We start from the raw sequence: 12,027 nt of genomic DNA, 5'->3' as shown, positions 1-12,027 counted from the left end.
TCCTCATCTAATGCACAACAACAAAATCATTGTCCAAAGGTCTTCCCCTCTGTCTCTTTCAATCTGAATAGAAGAGCTTTGGTTTTAATTATTATTATCAGCTCAATGTGTTTCTAACCCCCTCTGGCTCCGGAGAGGTCGAAATGCCGTTGCTTTCCGAGGCTTGTCTTGCCTGCCTCTGCGTTCAGCCCCTTTGCTACCCTATTGAACAAGCGGGTTGGAGCTCTCAGGACTCGGCAGCTTTGTCTGTAGCTGCCTCTTTCCCAGCTCCAGCTCAGAGCAGCCTGGATCTTTAATGTATTTTTTCAGTGCTGTTCAGCTGAAGAAGCAGAAAGCGATTGTTGTAAACAGGCTAAAGAGAAATGTGCAGGAGCAGGCAGAGCAATAAGCACCATCTCCCCCATTAGACGATCCCAGGGGCCCACTGGCTAATCTGCTGTCTGGTTGCCTCTGCAGCTTGGCCTGGGGGTGCACATCCCTCTGAGCGGCTGATCATCCACATTTAACAACCTGCTATCACTCAGCCCCTGCCTGGGACAAGGGTTTCTTCCTCACCTCCCGTGGGTTTTACCTCTGTTCAGTGAAAGGTGAAGGCAGCACCCTGCCCGTGCCTGACACGGGGTTTGTGTCTGACGGGTGCGCAGTCCCCGGGGGAGACCAGGGCTCGGGAGTCCTACGCAGGCTCCTCGGCTTGTCTCCGATCCCTGCTTCCAGGCGTATACTTGTAGGTGTGATGGCAGACAAGCAGACCTGTCACCAGAGGTGTGTGCGAAGGATGTGAGAGCCAGAATATATCTGAGCAGCAAAGATGTATAACACGTTCCATGTACCTTCTGCTAAGCGTTCAAGGGGACTTCAGCTGGGCTGGCCCCATTAAAATAAACGGAAGCCTCAATTATCCTCTTGCTTAGCAAATATAGAGGTGGCTTAAAAGCTGTTGAAGAGAAATTCCATCTTCTCACTTGCCTGAGTGTGGAGGCATGTGTGTAAATGTCTGTGTGCTTTCTGCTGGCCCTCTTTAAACGGGGACAATGGTCCTGAAAGTCCCTTCCAGTTGGAAAGCAAGGGGTTAACTGTAAAGCACTTGAAAGTATGTTTGGAGAGCAAATACACATTTCTGGGACCCAGAGGGTACAAATAGCCTAAATTTTACTTTCCTACCTCGTGGGAAATCTGGGTAAATGTTTGTACAAGAAGCTAGTCTGTCATTTAGGGGAATACAGGATTTCCTCGGGCCAGCAGCTCTGCTTCCTCTGCCTTGCCCATGTAAGGGCACTCTGCTAAGAAGCAGTGATGGATGAGCGGCCGTATAGAAGGACTCACACAAAAATATCCTGCATAAGTAAGGGGGCCTGCGGAAGAAGCAGGGACGTGCAAGAGGAGACTTGTTTTTTCCATCTGCTACCTCCTGCTGCTATGGCTTATTTAAGAAGAAAAAGGTGAAAGAAGGCGGCATGCACGATGATACCTGGAAAAGCTGCTTAGGAGGATCGTGTCTTTGCATTAGACGTATGTGACTTTTCTCATGTCTGTTTTTAATGTCTCTTGCAGATCTGTCTGCTTAGACTGCACCGCTCTGCTTAGGTTCAGTGCTGCTGTTTATACTTGGAGTAAACAGTAGATGTCCTGTGCCGAGCGGGGTGGGTTTGGGTACCTTGCCATGGATTTGAGAGCGGGACGTGGAGGGAAGGTGGGTCCCAGCTGGAGCGGCTGCTCCAGTGCAAGCGCTTGAGAAGCCGAGGTTGGGGGCTGGAAAGCAGCAACCAGAGAGCCCTGTGAGCACCGCTGGCATGGCAGCCCTGGACCCACTTACGGAGTGCCAGCTAGAGAGGGCTTGGCTTGATTCAGGCTGTGCTATGGTGGGGTCTGTCCTCAGTCCCACCCAACTGGGCACTAGGACAGATCGTACTTTCGGGCCCTAGAAATCACAGCAAGGTTTGGAGCAGTGGCAGCAGGGTAGAAAATACCTATAGGCACCTTCTGCTGCTCTGGTCAAAGCCTCTGATTGAGTCCAAAGCCAGGTGTTTGCCTGCTGTCCTCGCTGAACCCGAGGTGATCGGTGAGTTCCAGGGCTGGGCCTCTGTGAGAAAGCTTGGGAAAGTTGATCTGAATCCATGAAGCATATGAATGCAAAAACAAAGAAAAAAAGAAAAAAGCATTGATTAAACTGGATTCTTGCTCAGTGTGAACACTCTCATCCAGACCCGGGATCTCTCTCCCATGGCATCTCCTGCCACACTTCAGAGGTATCAGATGGACCGTCTCAGTTTAGCACAAGGATGGTCCCTGCGGCTCAGAGCCCGTCGTTGTCTCTTAAGTTTTCCATTTGCTGGAAATGGATGGGAAGATGCTTCTTTGGCAGAGCTTGCACTGAACCAGACTCTGTAGCTAATTAATAACCAGCTCCTCCAGGCAAGATGACTAGCTTAGACACTTATCAGCTTCCAAAAAGTCAGCCTTGTGGATTGCAACAACGGTTGCTCTGGCGGCCCATGGGGATCGTGGCCTCGCTGTTCCAGGAGAAATTGCAATAGGGAGCCATAAAACTACAGGGCCAAACACCCTGTATTTTCAGGGTGTTTGTGTAGCAGTGATAAGAAGGAATTCTGCTCTTGTTTTCCTCAGCTGATTAGGAAAGGGAAGCATGCGGCTCTGGCAGGAGTCTGAAATTCAGGGCTCGACAGGGCTGTCAGCAGGTGGTGCTGCGAAAACTGCCGCGGGAGCGCCCGCCAGCACACCTGGCTCAGTGGGAAGAGATTTCGGGAACCCCCTGCTATTGTATTTAACAAAGGACCCCCCAACATCCTGAGTGTCCTCCTTAGAAACTGCCGTTGGGTTCTGGCACGGCTGCATGTCACCCTTCGCTGGAGAACAGCAAAGTAGGTCATCGCCTGTGCTCAAGGCTCTTTCTGCTCTGCAAAAATATTTACAGCATCTATTTGAATCCTCCCAATTCTCCATCAGCGACCTCTTCCTGACCTCCATGCCTGGTTTCCAAGTGCTGGACGCAATTTGTTTTGGAGCCTGTTAGCGTTTCTCTTGCATCCATGCCAAACTGTGCCCGAGTGTGGAACACCTCATTCATTCTTCTGATGAATAAAAACAGGCAAAGAGCCACGCTAGGTCTGAGCACAGGTGCCTCTGGCCTGGTGTCCTTTGGCAGCGGCTGGTGACAGGGACAGAGGGCAGGTACGGAGCGACCCTTCCCGGGGCCGTACTGCTGCAGCCTGTCGGATCGGGATCCTGAGCCGGAGGCTGTACCCAGCGGTTGTGCTTAGAAGACATGCATGGATGCCTCCCCCGGGATTTGCCTGGTCCCTCTTGAACCCGCTGGTGCTTTCTGCCTCCGCAAGAGGATGTGACTTCTCTGATGCAGCTGCTGCGTGTGAACACGTGCTGCTGTTCCTTGGCGCCTGCTGCCCTGTGCTTTCCCCGGGCGCCAGCAGCTCTTGTGATGTGCTTGCTCCCCGGTCACCCGCTCAGGTTTCACCTGCCTTTCATCACGTCTCTTACAGGCTAAGGACTCTCCTGAGCTATTTAGTCTCTCCCTGAACAAAATGATTTATAACCCCGTAGTTATCTCCGTTGCCCTTCTCTGTGCCGTATCATCTCTGAGGAGGGGAGCCAGAGCTGTGTGTGGCTCGGCGGTGGGTTTAGCTGCAGTATAACAGCCTCTCCTAATGTTTTGGGTTTTGACCACCACTGACAGTCCACTATTGGCTTTGTTGTATTATCTACAGTGACTTTGGCTCTTTTCTGAGTGCTAATTTGCAGACCTTCTAATGCCTGTGCAGGAAGGTGATTTTCTGTCCCCCCTTTTGGATTAGTTGGCATTTATTGATGCTAATTTTCGTCTGACATTTTATCATCGGGTCACTCAGTGCTGCACGATCCTCCTGCAACTCTTTACAGTCAGGTTAGGTTTGACCGTACTGGATAATTTGCAGTCATCACCATCACTTCTGAATTCACAGAGCAGCAGAAAGCCTTGTGGGACCCCACAGAAAATGTTTGCTTCAGTGTTCCTCTTCTGTTTGTCTCCTGTCTTCTAATCCAGGAGACATCCCCCCTTCGTCCCATCCCGCCCTGGTCTGGCAGGTGGGTTGACGAGCCTGCCTCTCGGGGTCTATTTCTGTAAGTCTTTGTACCCTTGAACAGTGTGAAAAGACTCTTCCTCCTCCCACGTCTCTCTATTATTTTCTGCTTTCAATAGAAGGGAGTGTTCTGCAGGGGTCTGGAGCACCGAGAAGTTTCTTCTCCATGTTTCAGCTGCTTATAGCAGTTTGGGGCTGTGCAGAAGGGAGGATTTTCCCAGCAGATCATTAGCAAGAATTAGCACTTTCCTGATTTTTTTTTTTTTTTTTTTGACGCGAGCCTGGAAAATGCTGGGCACTGGCAAATTTGGTAGAGGGTGTAACAGGTTGGGGTGAGGGGGGAGTGAGACACGGCCAGGATTGTGTGCCGTGGGATACCAGATACACCCGTGTGAATAATGATTCTGGAGAGGAACGAGCTCTGCCTTGAGAGCGTCTCCTTGCTCATCTGATGAGAGCTGGGAACAGAGAGCATTGTCCTGCTCGCAACCGGTCATCTACCAAGACGAGGGGTTTGGCTGGATCCCAAGGTGACGTGGGTGACATTGGTCCCAGGTAAAGCTCCATGTGGGAGGGGAAGCCCTGGGAGAAAACGGATTGGGCAACAGCAAGAGGGCAAAGGACTTTTAAGCCTCGCTTTAGCTAAGGTGAGCTTTTCTGTCCCCCACGCTGGAGGAAGGAGGGCTGCCGCTGCCTGCGGAAGGGTGCACTGGCAGGAGTGAGACTGTGATGGAGCGTTAGGATGTTTGGGGGCCAAGAAGAGTCCTTGTGGGAGAATTATAACTGGCCAAGACCCACTTAGCTTTCTGGCCTTCCTCCGGATGCCGGCTGCTGGAGCAGGGAGCTGGGGGACAGCCGAGGGGGAAGTCTGGGCGGTGAGCGTAGCTGCACTGGGGCGAGCGATACCTAATGGCTGTGAGCAGGGGGGTGGCTGAGGTACTTGCTTAGGGTCAATAGGAATTGTGTTCCCCTTTTTAAGCAGGTGACAGTAGAGGGTTGGCGATTGGCTCCAGGAACGGAGCCGGAGGCTGTGACAAGTGAATTGCTCTAATTTTAGCTTAATAATCTGTTTAGGTTTAAGATTTTTTGTGGTTGGTTGGCGTGAATCATGAGCCTGGTGTTATCCCTGTGTGCAACAGCACCCTGTCATTAAAGGCTGGGTGATTTCCCAGGGGAGTCCGGTGTGCGCAGCCTCCGAAATCCCCAGCGGGACTGATGGGGCCTCGCAGTGAAGAACCATTAGCGAGGGATCGTTTCTTACTTCCAGCAGCGTGAGTCCTTGTTGCTTGATTTCTTGAGCACCGGGGATGATTCTGCTTTTAAATGAACTTGCATGTGCTCCCAGGCTGCCTTGCAAACCCAAGACCATGATAAGGAAAAAAGGGTCATGTCCTTGCTGGGGAAGGGCCGGGTGCTCTGGGAAACCTGCTCCTCAGCATATAGCTCATACAGGGAAGAGATAGTTTAATGTTGTAATCCATAAATAGCCCTGGAGATCGCTGGGTCAGGAATTTCCCAGCGGGGTTAGTGACCTTGGCTCGGCAGGCTGAGTGTGGTTTGGATTTGCCCCTCCTTCCGAGGTTGCTCACGGCCGAGGTGCTGGGTGCTGTGGGTGCTCCTGAGCCTCTCCCCGGTGGGAAGGGTCGGGCTGGATGGGTGGCTGCAGGCAGAGCTTGGCCGGAGTGTCGTGCCCGTCCCGTCCTTGGGTGCAGATCGCTGGTGTAAGTGGTTTGCTTCCAGTGGGGAGTTGAGTCTTCCCCTCTGGAGGAAGGCGAGCGAGTGAGGTCCTGCCGGACCTCCTGCAGCAGGAGCCCTCCCGGCTGCCGGAGCAAGACCCTTGGAGACCTCCGCCCAAGGGCGCTGGGAGCAGAGCTGTGCCTTAGCAAAGCCCAGGCTGGTGCCCTGCACTAGCCGCTGCACACGCTTTCTTCAGCTTTTTCTTTTGGTACTACTTAATATTGCCAAGCAAAGAAGAGGAGATAAGTGCCTTTTCCTTCCCGGAGGCTCTTTGAGAGAGGCTGAAGCCTGTTTGCTGCCAGAAGTCGGGGGATGTTTTTTGAATTGCATGTCTGCAATGCACTCTTGCTAAGGGACGGGGGTTTGGGGTTGCTGTGGGTGGCCCTGGGTGCATGCCTTCTCCTGTGCTCCTCATCTCCCTCCCCATCAGCCCTTCCCTGCCGTCTCCAGCCTGTTCTTTGTCCCACACGGTTGCAGCTGTCTCGCAAACCTCTGGAAAAGGGAAGATGGGACATGCAATGCCAAAAGTAAAATAGCAAGGGTTAAACTAGAAACTTGGTGCACGTGTGGAAAGGGCTCCCAAGGCTGCGGGTGTCCCTTCTGTCACCTCCCCGCCTGGCTGAGGGGGCGAGCGGGAGCGCAGGGGCTGGGGGCGGGTGGTCAGGCCCTGGGATCAAGTCAGTGCGCTGCAGAACAAGGTGCGTGTCAAGAGATGCAACCTGGCCGCGTGCCGCCGCCTCGCTTCACCGCATGGCAGCCCCAGCCCAGGCTTGAGGGAGGGAGCTGCTCCCCTCGCCTGCCAGAAACCGTGTCAAGGGTCTGTAGGATGTGCTTCCCCTCCCTCCTTTCTCCCAGTGTTACTTGGGCTTTGCAGTCACTGGGGACATCAGCGTGACTGGTTTACCTTTGCTTCTCTTGGAAACACCCCCAGCACTGCCCAGCACTGCGGGATGCTCTTGCCCCGTGGAGCCGGAGGAGAGGGCTGGCCGCGGCTCGCTCCTCCCGGCTCCCTCGGCCGGGGCACCCAGGGGTAGCTTCGCCGGCCTCCCAGCCCTCGGGGCTGGAGGAGCCGAGGACACTGCTGGGCCGCTCGGGTGCTCGATGTGCACGGTGGGGTCAAAGAAGAGCGAAGAGACTTCTCAGCGGGGCTTGGCCTTCCCTGAGTTTCGCCCTGTTGTACAAGGCGTTGGTGTGCATCAGGCCAGAAGGGAACGGGGAGTCGTGGGGCTGAACTGCTAATATGGGGTTGTCTAATAAGAAAAATGGCTCTGGACCTGGAAGGTACAATTTCTACTTTTATCTTCTAGAAAATAGCGTTGCCAGCGGGGGGAAGGCTTGTGGAGCTTTGCACTGACTCACACTTCCTGGGCATTTTCAACGTGAAATACACAAAATGCTAATTTTTCTGTGAGGCCTGTGGTGCTAAATTGCCTCCGCACGTTGGAAGTGAAGCGATGGATGGATTTGTCACAGGGCTCAGCAGTTCTGTGGAAGTTTTGAGCAACAGCAGCCCCTGACGTGGACAGTCCAACTGTCCGTGGAGGTGCGAATTTGGATGCAGGAGTTTAATCTGGGAGACTGAGCACTTCATATATTGCATGTATATACGTGGGGGGCGTGTTGTGCAGCTCTTGTACCCACAAAGCATGGCTTGGGCCAACGCTGCTCAGAGTATCTGGAAATCATGGCTTGGATGTTATTATGGGCCTGTTCACGTCCCTTGGAGCACTTTAAACTCTTTGAGTCAAAAAGTATTAAATCCACGACCATCGTACAAGTAACAAGAAGCGGACAAAACAATTAAATGAAATGGAAGGTGGTTGCTTGTGGACAGAGAAGTGTTTGTGAAGTAGAGAAATGATCTTATTGAAGGAAATAACCCCCCCTCCGGCTCTTTCCCTGGTTCCCCTTTGCTGTGTCCAGCTCAGGGCGGTAGTGCCTGGGGCTTTAGTGCTGGTCTTTTTAGCTCTTTTTCATACATGACCACAGAGTCACTTTGCAAGTTCATTAGTTCCTCCCTGCTGTCGCCCTGTTTGATCTGTGGGATTGCCCCCAATAAATGCTCCTTTGACACGGTTGTTCCACGCAGGTGGGGCAGGGGCAGGGGCAGGGGCAGGCTCTGCTCTTGCAGCCGGCAGCGTTTGTGCTTCTTGCTGTGCTTAGAAAATGGAAGAGATGTTTTTAATGTTGTATTCTGGGGGGAAAGAACCCTGCCACCTGGCCCGTGCCTGTGCTCCTCCCCAGATGGCCCCTCTCAGGAGGCCATTCAGGCCACACCTTGGTGTAGGAGATCCTCCCATGGCTCTGGAGACATCATCTGGGTTCCGGGACTGGTGGTCTCTCCGAATGACACCAACGAGTCACCGAATGTCCTCTGGGGAGGGAGAGGGGACGGTGGGATAACAATCTGGGGCTCTTCCTCTGACAAGCTGAGACACAACCGCCGGCGACGTTAGCTGGGGCTCACAGGGAGATAAGGGGCGCGCGGCTGGGGCGGTGGAGGAGGAAGCAGCTCCGTGCCTGAAACGAGCACCCCAGCTCTTCCTCGGGGGCGTCCCTGCAGGGAAATCCTGGAAGCTGCTGAGGTTGGTGTCTGGGGAAGGCGATGCCGAGCTGGGACACGAGGTGTGCCTGTCGTGGGACCCAGCCTGCACGTGCGTTTGCCCACGCCTGTGCAGCTCCGCTGCTTCCCTTCCCTGCGTGGTCTTTGCCCTCTCCTCCGGCTGGGCTGTGTTGTGCTGCCGTGCCAGCTCGCCGCCCCTCCTGGCCAGGAGAGCGGTGCCAGCGCCGGCAGCAGTGGCGTGTGCCGGCGCGGGAGGGGGGTGCGGTCCTCCAGCCCGGCTCTGGAGAGCGAGCATGCGTCTCCCCACGCACTCGGGCCATTAGGAGACCCCACAGGGATGTCACTCAGACGCAAAACACAGAAAGAGGGGGGAACAACTGTAACCCGGTAACCATAAGAGCTGTGGGAGGAGAAGCAAATAGAAGATGATGGTATATATTTTAATAAATATAGAAAAAGAAAGGGCAGAATTTCCTGTACGGCTTTGTTCATCGGAGAGGCTCTCAGAGCCTGGCAGTGGCTGAGCTTGCCTTCACTGATGGACCAGGGATGCAGGGCCAGCCTCTGCAGCCACGGCTGGTGGAACACTGTGGCAGGGAGGAGAGGACATGGCAGGGTCCTGGCTGTCTGGGGCAGCCTGCCTCCAAGAGCCCTCGTCAGAAGTGTCCCATCCCTTCAGTGCAATCTGGACGCCGTTGCCCTACGATGGGTCTGGGCCAGCAAAGAGCAGCTGGAGGCTCCTGCCCCACCAGTGCCTGTCTGCTGCCCAAAAGGCTGGGTTTAGCCTAGCCACGGTGACGGCCAGGCTGGCGTTGCTTCTCTAACAACAGGTTGTGCTGCAGCCCCACGTCTCTGCCAACAGCAAGAGGAAGGTCAGAGCCTGCGTCTGACTCTTGCTCCGCCACTGCTCGCAGCCAGGGGTTGTCCTTCCCGTCCCGGTGGAGGTGACAGGAGGCACAGCAGCAGCTGGCTGCGGTGTTGCAGTATGTGCTGGGTACCGAAGCGTGAGGAAAAGTGGCTTTGCCTGGGGAGGGGATGTTGAGATTGCACATAAGGTATTTGCATTCCTGGCTACACATCCAGACATCCCAGACAGGGAAAGGATGGAGTTGGGACAGACAGCTGCCAGCAGGACCTCGTGTCTCTGGCTCCTTTTATAGCATGGTGTGGTGGGAGAGGAGGGATTTAGACTGTAGGTTATGCAAGAATTTGCCCCAAATTCTTGGGGCAGCTGTTTCTTCTGTTTGCACACCCCAGCCCCTAGAAGGAGGAGAGGGAAGGCTATTCTGGGAGGGTCTTCAATAATTTTTGGTGCCAACAGAGCAGGGGGTATCACTGAGAGCTTTGGAGCTCCTGACGGTGCCCGGCAGGTTTGGGCAGTTACATCATGCTAGTGCCAGAACATAGATTTATGGGATCTGCTAATGACTCTGGGCGGTTTGGGATTGGTTCGTGATGGGAAGCAGGAGGATGCTCGGTGGTTTCTGTGGTGTGTAGTGAGCAAGGAAGCAGAAGAGGAACTTGGGTTGTGTCCTTCCTCTTCTTTGACATATATAGTCAAAAATAATAACAAAACTCCTAAAATACATTGCAACAAGTTCCCAGCCAACGGAGTTTCTCCGAGGCAAAGCTGCCTCTTGGGTGCTGGGAACCCCAACAGCCTCTGGCGAGCCCCGCAGGGCACGCGTGTTGCAGAGCCCCCGTGGCCAGGCGCAGCCCCAGCCAGCACAGGCAGACGTGTGGGCTCTCACTGGTCTTCTGCCTGCATTTCCAGTCCCAGGGGATGGTGCTGTGTCAGCAGCGTAGCTTTCCTGTGCGCCCCGGGTGGAAATACAGCAAGGGAAGAACGCGGCTGCGACCAGCCCACGCGTGAGAAAGCTTACTGAAGAAACCCAAGGTTGGTGCAGCTCTGAGGGCCCTGCTAGAGCGCGCCCCAAGGGACAGCTCTGTTTGCTAAACTGGGATGGTGATGTGTCTAGCTGCAGTTTAACGGTAGGAGAGATCAACGGGGAGATCTGGTTTGGATCACACTCTGCTTGATCCCAGTTCCCGTGTTCCCAAGAGGCTGAGCAGTAGGGTGTCCCCCTCGCAGCGTGCCGATCGCTGCCGGGGAGCTGGCCAAGCTGGGGGAGAGACGGTGTCGTAGCGAGAAAGTGGAATAGTGTTGAGGTTTCCATATGCTGATTACAGCGTGCATTTTTAGTGGTACATGGTTCTGGAGGAAGGAAGGAAAGGGAAGATAAAAATAAAGCTGCAGTCCTGTATTTAGCTATAAACCACTTTGGGATTTTTTTTTTTTTCGGTAGTATTTGAAGACTATGCAATAAACAAGCTTGTTCATGAATTTTTTATTTTATACCACTACTGCTTTGAAGAAGTAGCCGGGTTGCTGTGGCATTTCTATAGTTCATAATCCCTATATTTGGGTGGAGACGAGGGTTGCAAATTCTCTGTGCCGGTGTCAGGAGATCTGTGTGCAGTGCGGGTGCGCTTTTTTCTAAGACACTGATGTGCAACATATCTTGAAGTCACTGTGTAATTGATAAAGACATCTTTATCAAATAGGTGCATGCAATATTTGTCTTACTGAACCTTCATCCAGGATAAACAAATGTGCCAAATTTTAAAAATTCTGAATGATTTCATATGCAAGAATAAGAGAGAATATATTCAAAATGTAGCTGCTACTGCAGATGGGAGAAGAAACTCAGATGCAAATACATAGCAGAAATTGTGTTTCCAGAGATACTGATATAATTGGATTTTACTACAATTTCTTAACAAAGGACAGTGGTAAATATTTGCTTTGTTTCCTGAATCTGACACATGATGTGAGGCCAAGAGAGAAGGATTAATTGGGTTTGAAAAGAATCATGTGGAGTTTAAAAAAAAAAACCCCACACCCAAACCCCCAAAGACAAGCGTTTGACATTTGAAGAGGATGGTTGTGTCCTTAGCGTTCAGTGGGTGCAGGGTAACGGTGGAGCTGCCTGCCTGGGCCTCGGGCAGTGGGAGCCGTGGGGAGTGTAAGGCAGGGCGGCAGCTCTGTGCAGAGGTGCCCTTTCCCCATGGCAGTCGGTGTGTCCGTGGCCGTGCAGCCGTAGCGCTCGGCCTTTCCTCCGGGAAAGGAAACAACGTGCTCCTTTAAACAGGCTTCATAATCAATGGAGGTTACTGTCTGTGACAGTCTCCTTCAAATGCAGTTATAATCGCCCACGTTTGGAGTTAGGCACCTGGCTCGCCTCTTTAAAACATGCATTATAATAAAAGAGTGGATGATTTTTAAAATTTATTTTTTCTCTCCCTGAAAGTCCAGTTTTAGGATGCTGTCCTGGCCTCACAGCAACAAGAAATCTCAACTGGGCTAGAACTTTGCTGGAGGTGGCCTGGAGAAAGTGTGCTTTTGGCATAATTTATCATAGTTAAGCTCCTAGAGGAAAGACTTAATTGTGGCTTTTTTGTGATTAGAATAATGTTAGATCCTTCTTTGCAATGTGAGCTAGAGATGGTAAGCTAACTTCTGTGCTTACATCAGTCGATCCAGAGGGAGTCCTTGAGTTGACAGGAGTTTGACTTGATTTCTCTTAAAGACCAAGTTTTGGATCAATGTATATCATAGAATAACCTCCCTGA

This window comes from Calonectris borealis, chromosome 21 (genome assembly GCF_964195595.1).
Source record: "Calonectris borealis chromosome 21, bCalBor7.hap1.2, whole genome shotgun sequence".
Taxonomy (NCBI): Eukaryota; Metazoa; Chordata; class Aves; order Procellariiformes; family Procellariidae; genus Calonectris; species Calonectris borealis.
This window is presented reverse-complemented; position numbering follows the sequence as displayed.